Below are 14,262 nucleotides of genomic sequence, written 5' to 3'. Positions count from 1 at the left end.
ATTAAAAATAAACACTTCAGCTGAAAAAGTAGAAATGTCTTCCAAAGTACAAAAGCCCATCAGTGTGGGCTCAGACGTGTCCTGAGATTAATGAAACAATACAGAAGCTTTCCTCTCTCCATTGGTTTACCGGGTAAGAGGAGAGAAGGGAACAGTGGCAAGAGGCATTTTGGAATTTCTCATCAAAGTGGGCCCTTCTACATTGAGAAATGAACACTGAAGAAAGAGCACTCTGTGGACTACATAAAAAAACAATATTTGTATCTATTCCCTGCTCTGTCCTAGGCCACTGAAAGAAAAGTACATTCATAAGAAAATATGTCCTTTTCTTCCCCTTTGTAATACCCTCCCTTCCTGCAAGCACACAGCTTAGCACGGATACAATCCCACATCCCTAAGGACCAATGGCTCTCCAAATTCATAGTCTCCTACCTCATCACGGCTCTCAAAACCTGTTGACAGTCTTGTTCACTCACACTTGACCAGCTCCCATTTACATGCCACTCAGACTATTAGATATCTTCACAAGTGTATGCGAACCTTCTACCTCCTTGTTCTTGGTATTTAAGTTCAGTTCAACTCAATGTTTGCTCAGCACTTACTATATGCTAGTCACTGTGTTAACATTGAAGACACAAAGGTGGATGATCATAACTGCTTCTGCATTCAATCTGTTGGAATACGTTATTTATTAAAGGATATGAAGAAATTTGAGCTCGTACAGATATATACTTGGAAAAGGGAGGGCCTTTCAGACCCCTGGGAAGTATCTTGGGGATTCCTCCATATCCTTGGACCACACTTTAATAATCTATTTTGGAAAAGTTACATAGTTAATGTCATTGTAGTTTTGAAGCATTTCTGTTCTTACCTCATCAGTAAATCTGGGCAAGCACGCGTGCACTTTCTCAACTTTCAGCCTCAAATTCCTGCAAATCCCTACTCTCCCCTCCAAATCATCTCTTTTCTGTGAGGCCAGAAGATGAGGGGTCTTTCTTCCTTTTTAAAACTAACCTCTCTCCTGGCTGGCGTAGCTCAGTGGATTGAGCGAGGGCTGCGAACCAAAGCATCGCAGGTTCAATTCCCAGTCAGGGCACATGCCTGGGTTGCAGGACATGACCCCCAGCAACCGCACATTGATGTTTCTCTCTCTCTCTTTCTCCCTCCCTTCCCTCTCTAAAAAAATAAATAAATAAAATGTTTTAAAAAATAAAACTAACCTCTCAACCTGTATTTTCTTTCTTAGTTTATATGCATTTCTTACAGATTTTTTTGTTTTTTATATATTTCTTTAAAAACACACCTCTTTGAGGGATAATTTGTATACTATAAAATTCATTCATTTTAAATGTGCAAGTGAATTTATAGTTGGCAGTGATCACTACAATTCACTCTTCAAGTATTTGTAGTTTTGTAGTTTTATTTGTTCACTGGGTTTCTCCTTTGGACATTTTATTTCTTAATATTTTAGAAGTAAATTTCTCTTAGTTGGCACACAAAATAAAAATGTAAAAAGATGAGTTTTTATCCTAGGGTAAACCTTTCTCTCAGTTGGAGACTCTTATTTGACTTTCTGCCCCTGAAATATTAACATCTTTGTTTAAAATGTTTTTGTTCCAATTTGTTAATAAGAAACAGCATTTCAGTCTCATTGACAGCAAACAATAGTGTGTTGTATTTCCATAGTATGAGCTAATCTTTACAATGTGTTTTACTTACATTATAGAAATAAAACAGAAGGAGATAGTTGTGTCCAGGGTGTGCTTTTTTTTCCTGGTGGATTGTTCTGACCACAGCAAGAAGGTATTTGGTTAACTGACTGCAAAAGAGAAAGGTCAATGAATAATGAGGCATCAGAATGACTGTTGATTCCTTTGACAGGAATTGTTGAATCATGCTTAATGAAGGGCATAACTGGAAATTGAGAAATAAGGGGTATATTTAAGATGCTTAATCATATATTAGATTATGGTGCTCAAACAAGTTTTAAAATCTAAAAATAAATATGACATTTAAAATCATATGTAAATATAACCATTAACCATGTAGATTAAATAATGCAAAACGAGCAATGTCAATTAATGTTGATGAGAAAGCACTTTTCCATGTATGCAGATATGCTGTGCCTCCTCCCACAACCGAAAGAAGGACAACAACAAATTTGAAAACAAGAAATAACCAGAACTGCCAGAAAATTGAACTGTATGGCAGCCCAACAACCAAAGAGTTAATGAAGAAATATTCATCCAGACCAGAAAGAGGGGCAGAGAGGGTTATCAGCAAGGTAGCAGCTGGTAGACCAGGTGGTCCCACATTTGCGTGTGGATAAACCCGAGGAACTATAGGGAGCAAGACAGACTGCACAACCTAGGGTTTCAGTGCAGAGAAATAAAGCCTCAAACCTCGGCTGAAAAAAACCTGTGGGGATTGAGGCAGCAGGAGAAACTCCCAGCCTCACAGGAGAGTGTGCTGGAGAGACTCACAGGGTTCTAGAACATACACAAACCACCCACCCAGGAATCAACACCAAAAGGGCCCAATTTACTTGTGGGTAGTGGAGAAAGTGACTGAAAGTGGGATGGCAGCCAAGCAAGTGGCAGTGTTCCCTCTCAGACCCTTACCTCACAGACAACGCCATAATGCAGCAATGTGGGTTGCCCTGCCCTGGGGAACACCTAAAGCTCTATCCCTTACTTCATAACAGGTATGCTAAGAACAAAAAAAAAACTGGCCCAAATGAAAGAATAGATTAAAGCTCCAGAAAAAATACAACTAAGCAATGAAAAGATAGCTAACCTATCAGATGTGTAGTTCACAATACTGGTGATCAGGATGCTCACAGAACGGATTGAGTATGGTTGCAAAATAGAGGAAAAAGTGAAGGATATGAAATGTGAAATAAAGGAAAATTCACAGGGAACCAGCAGTGATGGGAAGGAAACCAGGACTGAAATCAACAGTTTGGACCACAAAGAAGAAATAAACATCCAAATGGAACAGAATGAAGAAACAAGAATTCAGAAAAACGAGGAGAGGCTTAGGAATCCTCAGGATAACTTTAAATGTTCCAACATCCGAATCATAGGAGTGTCAGAAGGGGAAGAGGAAGAGCAAGATATTGAAAAATTACTTGAACAAATAATAAAGGAAAACTTCCTCAATCTGGCAAAGGAAATAGACTTCCAGGAAGTTCAGGAAGCTCTGAGTCCCAAAGAAGTTGGACCCAAGGAAACACACACCAAGGCACATCGTAATGAAGTTATCCAATATTAAAGAGAAAGAGAGAATCTTAAAAGCAGCAAGAGAAAAGGAGACAGTTACCTATAAAGGAGTTCCCAGAAGACTATCAGCTGATTCCTCAAAAGAAACCTTGCAGGCAAGAAGGGGCTGGAAGGAAGTTTTCAAAGTCACGAAAAGCAAGGACCTACATCTAAGATGACTCTATCCAGCAAAGAAATAATTTAGAATGGAGGGCAGATCAAGTGCTTCCCAGAGAAGGTCAAGTTAATGGAGTTCATCATCACCAAGCCCTTATTACATGAAATGTTAAAGGGACTTATCTAAGAAAAAGAAGATCAAAACTATGAACAGTAAAATGACAACAAACCCACCACTATCAACAATCGAACCTAAAAACAAAACCAAAAACAAACTAAGCAAACAACTAGAACAGAACAGAATCACAGAAATGGAGATCACATGGAGGTTTATCAGTGGGGAGGGGGAGGGGAAAGAATGGGGGGAAAGGTACAGGGAATAAGAAGCATAAATGGCAGGTACAAAATGGACAGGGGGAGGTTAAGAACAGTATAGGAATTGGAGAAGCTAAAGAACTTTCATGTACAACCGATGGACATGAGCTAAGGTGGGTGGGGGGAATGTGGGTGGAAGGGGGGTAGTGGGTGAAGAGGAATAAAGGAGAGAATAACATGGGACAAATGTAATAGCATAATCAATAAAATATACTTAAAATATAACTAAAAAGAAAGAAAGCACTTTTCATTGATGTTTTTAGTGTATAGTTATTATACTCAATTTTTAAATATCAACAGATGTGGAATCCTTCAAGTTTTTGTCCATAATGCTAGGGCTCTTCTAAAAATTATTGATAACTATAATTTTTATGCAAGCACTCTGTCTACTTTGAATGAAAGGACTTCTTATTAACGCAGCAGAAAAAAAGTAAAATCAAAATCTTTGTTAGTGCCCAAAGCACACTCACCAAAAATGGTGGCCAATAATTTAAGCTCCTCTGGATTCCATAGCACTATGAGATTAAGAATCACCTTTTTCATCCAACAATACATTAAAAAGATCATACACCATGACCAAGTGGGAATCATCCCAGGGATGCGAGGATGGTACAATATTCACAAATCAATAAGTGTAATACATTACATAAACAAAAGCAAAGACAAAAATCAAATGGTCATATCAATAGATGTGGAAAAAGCATTTGATAAAGTACAGCGCCCATTTATGATGAAAACACTCAGCAAAGTGGGAATAGAGTGAGCATTCCTCAACATAATAAAGGCCATATATGAGAGACCTACAGCCAACATCATTCTCAATGGGCAAAAACTAAAATGTTTCCCACTAAGATCAGGAACAAGACAAGGTTGTCCACTTTCACCACTTCTATTCAACATAGTATTGGAAGTTTTAGCCACAGCAATCAGACAATAAAGCCACAGCGATCAGATAATAAAAAGAAAAAAAAGGCATTCAAATTGGAAAGGAGAAAGCAAAACTGTCATTGTTTGTGGATGGCACGATAATGTACATAGAAAATCCTATAGACTCTACCAAAAAACTGCTGGACCTAATAAATGAATTTGGCAAAACAGTAGGATACAAAGTCAATATCCAGAAATCAAAGGCATTTCTGTACACCAACAATGAAACAACAGAAGCAGAAATCAGGAAAAAAGTCTCATTTGTTATAGCAAAAAGAAAAATAAAATACCTAGGAATAAACCTAACCAAGGAAGTAAAAGACCTGTTTTCAGAAAACTGCACATCACTAAAGAAAGAAATTAAGGAAGACACAAACAGATGAAAACATATATCGTGTTCATGGATCAGAAGAATTAACATCATATAAATGTCCATACTACCCAACGCAATTTACAGATTCAATGCAATACCTATTAAAGTACCAATGCCATATTTCACAGACATAGAAGAAACACTTCAAGAATTTATATGGAACCATAAATGACCCCGAATAGCTGCTGCAATTTTGAGAAAGAAGAGCAAAGTAGGAGGGATCACAATACCTGATATCAAACTGTATTACAAGGCCACTGTAACCCAAACAAACTGGTACTGGCATAAAAACAGGCACATGGACCAATGGAATAGAACAGAGAGCCCAGAAATAAACCCAAGTCTCTATGGTCAATTAATATTTGACAAGGGGGGCAGCAACATAAAATGGAGTAAAAATAGCCTCTTCAACAAATGGTGTTGGGAGAACTGGACAGCTACATGCAAACAAATGAAACTTGAGCACCAACTTACACCATACACAAAAATAAATTTAAAGTGGATAAAAGATTTATGTATAAGCAAAGTCCTAGAGGGAAACATAGCCGGAAAAATCTCAGATATTTCATGCAGCAATATTTTCAGTGATATGTCCCCTAGATCAAGGGACATAAAGGAAAGAATAAACAAATGGGATCTCATCAAAATAAAAAGCTTCTGCACAGCTAAAGAAAACAGTATTAAAATAAAAAGAGAACCAACCATATGGGAGAATATATTTGCCAATGATATCTCAGACAAGGGTTTAATCTCCAAAATATACAAAGAACTCACATGACTCCACTCCAGGAAGACAAACAACCCAATTAAAAAATGGGCAAAGAACTTGAACAGACACTTCTCCAAGGAGGACAGACAGAGGATCCAGAGACACATGAAAAGATGCTCAGTATCGCTGGCTATCAGAGAGATGCAAATTAAAACCACAATGAGATGCCACTTCGCACCGGTCAGAATGGCCATCATAAACAAAGCAACAAACAACACGTGTTGGAGAGGTTGTGGAGAAAAGAGAACCCTAGTACAATGTTGGTGGGACTGCAGACTGGTGCAGCCACTGTGGGAAACAGTATGGAATTTTCTGAGAAAACTAAAAATGGATCTGCCTTTTGACCCAGCAATGCCACTGCTGGGATTATGTTCTAAGAACCCTGGAACATGAATCCAAAAGATCCTGTGCACCCCAATGTTCATAGCAGCACAATTTACAATAGCCAAATGTTGGAAGCAACCTAGGTGCCCATCAATAAATGAATGGATCAAAAACCTGTGGTACATTTACACAGTGGAATACTACACAGCAGAGAGAAAGAAGGAACTCTTACCCTTTGCGACAGCTTGGATGGAGCTGGAAAGCATTATAAACAAAACAAGCCAGGCAGTGAAAGACAAATACGATATGATCTTACCTTTAACAGGAACCTAAACAACAAAACACACAAACAAGCAAAATATAACCAAAGACACTGAAATAGAGGACAGGCTGACAGTGACCAGAGGGGAGAGGGGAGGGAATTTCAGGGGAAAAGGGGAAGGGTTTACAGGAACAAGTATGAAGGACACATGGACAAAAACTAGGGGGGGGTGGAAACGGGAGGGGGGTGGAAATGGGAGGGAGGTGGGGAGGGCCGGTGGGGTTGGCTGGGATGGGAGTAAAAGACAGAAAACTACCTGAACAACAATTAAATTTAAAAAAAAGAGCCACCTTTTGTTCATCAATTTACAATCTAGTAGTTCATACATACATTGCACCTTACTCGTCTGAGATCCCTCATGTGGTCTTTCTCTGTTCTCTGTTCTCCATCTGCCAGAAGAGCAAAGAACCCAGTGGAAACCTCTAAGGCCCCTTGATTAAGAGAATAAAAAGTTCCTACTCCTCCTCAGCCCACACTGGATGTGACTGACACAGATTTATTGTGCTTGATCGCCTACTGTTGGGAGTGTTTCTTGCCACTTTGAGTCTATTCTTTGGAGCTCAACATCTAGCTACACATGTAAGAGAGACTTAGTGGTACTGACAGTTATGTAGATCCAGAGGCCAGAATCTTAACAATTATAATTAAGCAACTGGAAAAACAACTGCCTTTAATTCTTAAATACAGAGAGATTTATTAAAAACTTTTCACAACCAGGGTTGCTTTTACCCCCAAGGAACGTTTGAGAACGTGTGGAGACATTTGTGGAGAACGGGAGGATGAAAGTGAGGATTCTTTTTCCTGCACAAACCCAGAGGGTAAATCACTACATGTTCCTGAGCCTAAAAACAACATTTTGTGATGATTTGTTTTAGCATCGTTTCCAGATAAACTACATTTGTATTTTCTACTTCTTTGCTTGTTGGTCAATATTTCATTAGTAGCAGTTTGTCTGGTGTAAGTCACATATGCCCAGATACACTGTAAAGATTACTGGATGATACTGAAGACGATGCTTATGATGACAGTGGTGTCAATGAAATGCCATTTGGAAAACAAATTTGTGTATGACAACATTAATTCAAAATAGATCTTGTGTTTTAAGCCACGGAAGAAATTAACCCACTTACAAAGCACAGTAGGTGGTTAATTCTCTCTGTACATGGTAGTTAATTTATGATTCACATCATAACCTAAGTAATTCAGAACTATCAACATGTAAATGATCCACCGAAGTGTTTTGCTGTGTATTCTAAACAGTGGAATGTTTTAGTTCACTGCTTGCATAATTAAGACTTTCTTTGTAAAATATATAGCATTTGGTCAGTGATGGCCTCAAGGGGCAAAACTACCGAACAATAATGTAGTTAGCTCTTCTTAGCTATTATGAAAGTATTTACAAAATAGCTGCAGATAAATAATTGAGTAAGTAAGCAACTGATAATTGAAATCAGACTAAATTACAAAGGAGTATTGTTTAATGGATATTGCCTTACAGGCTTTTTAATACACTATGTTGAGGGAAAGAAAGAAACTTTTACAGAGACACTTGATAGCCATATTTTATTTTCATTGAATAGAAAACACAGATTTAATGGAAGAGGCTTGGATTATTTAGTATCACACTTCTACATTATGTTTCAAGTTTATAATAGAGGGGATGTTATTTTCCCATGTGCTAAGATTATTATACGATTCTTGATGATGCTGTTTTAAGACAATTCAGGGATGACAAATAAGTCTTCTTTCCTTCTATTTCTCTCCACCTATCAATGACTAGCCTTACCACAGATTTTTAATATCAAATGATAAAAAACATTTCCAGGTCATCCACACCAGGGTTTTGAAAGAGGTCACAGGAAATAGTTACTATAGAAGATACTCAGAATGACATACGGTTCTCACTTTTATATACTTTATGTATGTATACTTTAAACACATAATTGTAAGGTTTTCTTAGACCCCGCTGAGGAAATAAATAGCCAATTAGCCATGGAAACAGGCAGATGAGCTTTATTTTGGAAGTTTGTGCTCCCGGGCAAAGTTTTCTCTGCCCACACAGAGAAGGGGCTGGGGAAATGTCTTTGAGGGTGAAGGGAAAGGGTGGGGGTTTTATAGGGCCTGACTTCCTGTGGGAGCCAAGGACTGGTTCTTGGTGAACAAAGTGGCCACATATCATTGGTGGTTCCTGGTCTGACGGCAGTCACCTCTTCCGGGTCAGAGTTCAGTCGCCACATTCCTTGTAGTCCAAGCGGCGGCCATATTTGTAGTCCAAAATCCTATAATTGTAATTAGGTTTCCAGTTGTCTTACCCCACACATCCCGACAGTAATGAGAATGAAGTACTCTGACTTTGGTCACATTGAAGGGATGGGTACATGGTCATATGTCCATTTGAAACAGATACTTGGTCCCTTCCTTCACATGAGTTCAGAAACAAGAAGCCCTCACTGATCTCTGTGCTCATTTGACCCGTTCCCTTTGACCTGTGGCTACCAAGAGTCTTTGAGGTGTGAAACATGTATTAACATAGAAAACATTTCTCCAAACTTCTGTTATACTATTTCCATGACCACAGTACAGTTTTACACCCTTATCTTTCCTCTCCAAGATGATTACAACATTATTACTCAATATATTCAGTCGCCTCTAAAGTGGCTCTCTAATAAATTAGAATTTCAGAACAGCGTGAAAGATGTGTTTCTTTCTTGCCTATTTAATGTACCCCAAATGAAACCTTGTTAAACTCAATTATATAAAAGGCTAATTCATTTTGTTTTAAAATGTTAAACATTATTAAAGGTCAAAATGAAGTGAAATAATACTTTTTAATTCATTTTTTATTTTTTTATTTTTTAAAATATTTTATTTATTTATTTTTTTAGAGAGGGAAGGGAGGGAGAAAGAGAGAGAGAGAGAGAGAGAGAAACATCCATGTGCGGTTGCTGGGGGCCGTGGCCTGCAACCCAGGCATGTGCCCTTACTGGGAATCAAACCTGCGATGCTTGGGTTCGCAGCCTGCGCTCAATCCACTGAGCTACGCCAGCCAGGCACTTTTTTATTTTTTAAAAATAAAGTGAAGCAATACTTTTGTGCAATAATATTGGCAACTATGAAAAAATGCCCAGTATTTGAAAACAAGCCAATGAAGCAGATTCGTACTGAGGGTGTTCTTCAAATAATGTACACAAGGACGATTGTTGTATTTTCCTTGGCAAATCAACTGTCCAGCCATAATAAAGTGGTGGAATAAATTATGATCATAAATCTATATGATGGAATGTAACCATTAGAATTAGATATATCAAAGAATGCTAATGTTAAGTGAAGAACACATGAAAAGAAACTATCATGATGTGATATTTCGTTTTTTGACTTTGCAGTCCTCAAACAGTGGAAACAAGCAGGCAAAAATGTCATTGGGTAGTGGTACTGTGGATATGTTTTCTTCAGTGATGCGGACCCCGGCTGGTGGGGTCCACGACATCATGGATGGGGGAGAGACATTCACAGGGACTACCGAGTCCTGTGGAAGAAAAGGGACAGCATGGCTTTTCTCTCGAGGGGAGCAAAAGCTGTGGCCTCTGCCATGACAGGCCTTTATTTCTTTTTCCTGGCCCATTACATGATGGTCCTCCTTTACTATGCACCTGTAGGCTTTAGGTGGTTACCTTTTACAGAAAACGAAGGAGCCAATGTTGCCAATCTCACCGCAGCAGAGGGATATTTGCAAATGAAAAGGGAAAAGTGGTTGAACTGTTTACACTGGTCCTTGGAAGGTTTAGCATGGATTTTAGGAAGTTACACTAAGCATTTGCTGCCTCAATTCAGGGTGAGGGAGTTTTTTTAGCAAGAGCAGGACTCAAAGCGGCCTAGGCACATGGCAGGCCTGATTCCCCACGGGAGAACCTATCCGTGGGCATGGGTCCTGTGCATCTCCCAGTGGGAGCTGGGCCCACGCCATGCAGAATGGTCTCCTACACTTCAGAAGTTGTTCTTTATGATTTTCTACATATTTAAAGTTTTCCACCATTTAGTACCTGTTCTCTCCATCCAGACTAGAAAACCTAATAATTTGTGATGCATTGAGTAGAATACTCAGAAAGGTATTCCCTCAGTAGTGGAGAAGAATTAGCTTTCCTTCCTAAAAATAAAATGAGTTGTTATTTTAAGCACTTCAGTTTTTCTAACAAATCTTTAAAGAAAGACTAAAAGGAGGAAACTGTTTCTAAGTAACTAAACCGCCTCCTTGAAAACAACTCAAAAATATTTATAGCACTACAAAATTATTCAGCACTCAACAAGATAAAATTCACAAATGTCTATTATCCAATAGAAGATTACCAGGCAGGCAAAGAAGGAAAATGCAACTCATAATGAGGAGATAAATCAGTCCTGAAACGCATCCAGAACTGACAGAGATGTTAGAATTAACAAGCAAGGACATCATCAAAGTTATTATATCTGTATCCAGCCTGCTCAAAAACTTAACTAGACACATCAAAGATGTGAAAAAACACCGAACTGATCATGTAAACATGAAGGATACAATATTTGAGATGAAAACTTGAATCTCTAAGAAGAAAAAGACACTGAGGGGGATAGAAAGCAGATAAGACATTCACAGAGAAATGACTAAACTTTAAGTCAGAGCATTGGAAATTATTCAAATGACAAGGAAAATAATTAAAAGGGAGAACTGCCAGATAATTCGGAGAGGCCTATTATGAGTTTAATTAGACTCCTGTCTATCTCTCTGTTCGGTACAAACTCTGGATTTCTTTTTTCCCCTCTATTTTGAGTTTTAAATGACTCTCTTCTAACAATTATGCACACATAGGCATTTTTTTAATCACAAGAAGCCTAGGACTCCAGCTCACCCTTTACCTTCCAGATTCAAATTGCCATGCGCTCCTTTCTGATCCCATTTTGTGCTTTTTTAGGGCTTCTGTTCTTCACTGGATTTTAAATGCTACTTGCAAATAAGGACCAGTATTTTCTATTTTAACAGCATCTATTTTACGAGGTTGTTGCAAGGATTAAAGTAGTATTAAGATTAATATATGTAAAGATCTCAGTAAGGGTTAACATTGTAAGGGTTAACAAGATATAACTACTATTAATATTCTTCATTAATACATATTAAATAACATCAATTATAAGATTTTAACTGTTCAGTTCATTAAAAGAAATTTTTCAAACATTTGAGAAACCCTTTCCCATTTTCATTCATATGCAGTTAGTATTTTTTAAAAAGATTTTATTTATTTATTTTTAGAGAGGAAAGGGAAGGAGAAAGACAGAGAGAGAGAGAAACATCAATGTGTGCTTGCTGGGGGCCGTGGCCTGGAACCCAGGCATGTGCCCTGACTGGGAATCAAACCTGTGATGCCTAGGTCGCAACCCACACTCAATCCACTGAGCTACACCAGCCAGGGCTGCAGTTGGTATTTTTAACCCATGCCTTTAACAGTGGTGCACACAGTCAACTGGAATGATATTAGATATCATGCATTTGTACGAAATGCCAAGAAACATAATGAGTTGTTACATCAGCAGTTGGATGCAGTATCATGGTGGATTTTAGAGGGTCTGGTAGAGCACAGACCGTGTGTATTTTCTCATGTAATGACATGTAATTAGATCCTCCTAGAACATCCTTGTCCCTTAGTGACCTGGCAAAAATCTGGCTCTGCCTTTCCAACTTACTTTCAAGAATAACTCTTCTCTTGAAATCTTCCCCAACTTCCCCAGACAGAATTAGTTGTTCTGTCTTTTCATGACCAGCTTGCTGATATATGTGCAATGGTAGTTACGCTTTTTTACTGGAATTGATCTGCTTCTGTGTATGGACTGTGAGCTTCTCAACCGGAGGAGTTGTGTCTTTTTCATTGTTGGCTCCCCATGTGCTGTCCTTCTTTTTGATGAAATAGACCCGGATAGACAGAGTCCAATAAAACAGTATTTCTTTATTGTCATTTTCTTTCTCTAGAAACTAAACCATTCAGACTGTCCCCTATATAGATCGGCTCTAATGAATCACTGAGTGTACATATAAATATACATGAAATACACTTCTTACAGAGGATTACAGACAAGTTTGAAACTCGCTGCTCTGGATTATGGTGAATTCAACAAGGTTGGCCCTCCGTGAGGAGCTCTCTGGAAAACTAGCCAGCGTTTAAAGGTGATCGACAATTCATTGCTAAGCTACATAATGTACTTCTTTCACACTGAAATAGAAAACAAGGCAACTTACACGTAGTGAGACTAACTACATGTTCATTGAATGAAAATACATGAATGGCCGATATGCTGATCCAGCTGAATAGATCATGTAACGTGAACTGTTTTGATTAATTTTGTGGCTACTTCAAAATCCCAAACTGCACCTTATGTTTCCTGGTCTAAAGCAATACTCTTCTCACTACACCTAGCATTTTTATTTTTTTATTTTTTTAAAGATTTTATTTATTTACTTTTAGAGAGGGAAGGGAGGGAGAAAGAGAGAGAGAGAGAGAAACATCCATGTGTGGTTGCTGGGGGCTGCAACCCACGCATGTATCCTGACTGGGAACCGAACCTGCGATGCTTTGGTTCGCAGCCCATGCTCAATCCACTGAGCTGCACCAGCCAGGGTACACCTAACACTTTTAAACGTTGTCTTTCTGAACACTAGAGGCCTGTGGAAATACGTCGTAGGTCCAGCAAGGCAGGCAGGAACGTGGAGTCCTGCTGTCTCGAACCTATTTGAGTCAGAGAGGCTTGCTTAGGATGGTATTGTATTTTAGGATTTTACACATTATTTTTAAACCACTGCAGTAAACCTTGCACCTTCCATCATTCACATATCCTAATTAGACAGGACTGAATATTTTAACCATTACAACAGCCGTACCTCGCACTGTTCTGCTGAACTACGCACTTAGAAACGAAAAGCCTCAAACCGTCTTCTCGTGTGACTTTAAAACAACAGAAGCATGAGAACATTATCCTTAGGGAGATGCCTTAAAGGAACTTTGAGGTAATTCTCTTAATGCACATAAAAGACTCAAATGAGTTCTTACATTTAACAATTACAGTATGAGATAAATATCAAATACATTTCCTTTCTAGTCTACAGTACCCTACTCTACCTGATTCTTTTAGCCCTCTTGGGACTAGTAGAAACTTTCTCCTTTAATACTTCTAGAACTCTCTTCTTATGGCACCGTGCTCTCTCTGTAGCACACATATATACCCTTGATCATTTTACATTTCCTGAAGGTTTTCTTTAGCCTCATTATGTCTTTCCACAGGGGGCAGTGACTAAAAGGGCAAATTAGTGTGGGCACTAATGTTTCCATTCAGTTTACAGCATCCTGATGCTTCCCACCATTTTGATGAGCTATTTGAACTTACCATGCTTTACTTTTCAGTAACCAAGAAACATGCCACGGCGAAATGTCTTGTTCTCATCTATATTTGCTTTGGCTTATCTAGATCCAGTTTTGATGAGGCTGTTAGAAGGTACTGGGATACGGATTTATGCCACCACCTGTGCTGGAACAAAGAAGCTTCTGTGTGTCACCAGCTGAATTCCTTGATCATGGCGACATTCCCTATTACCAGAAGCACGTGACGCATCCTGCTGGGAACCAGTCAAATCCTCCCCTCTCCCTCCAGCTTTTTCCAGAATCAAGGCCCATAAATCTCCCAATTTGTCACCAAATCAACCAACCCTGATCAGAGGACATTGTCTTGAAAACACCTATACCCGGGACGCCCGGGGCAGATCAGCAGGGTGACTGACCCT

The sequence above is a fragment of the Phyllostomus hastatus genome, unplaced genomic scaffold (genome assembly GCF_019186645.2).
Source record: "Phyllostomus hastatus isolate PE091 unplaced genomic scaffold, TTU_PhHast_1.1 phas_contig_551, whole genome shotgun sequence".
In the NCBI taxonomy this organism is placed as follows: Eukaryota; Metazoa; Chordata; class Mammalia; order Chiroptera; family Phyllostomidae; genus Phyllostomus; species Phyllostomus hastatus.
The sequence above is the reverse complement of the archived record's forward strand: the minus strand, read 5'-3'. Positions refer to the sequence as shown.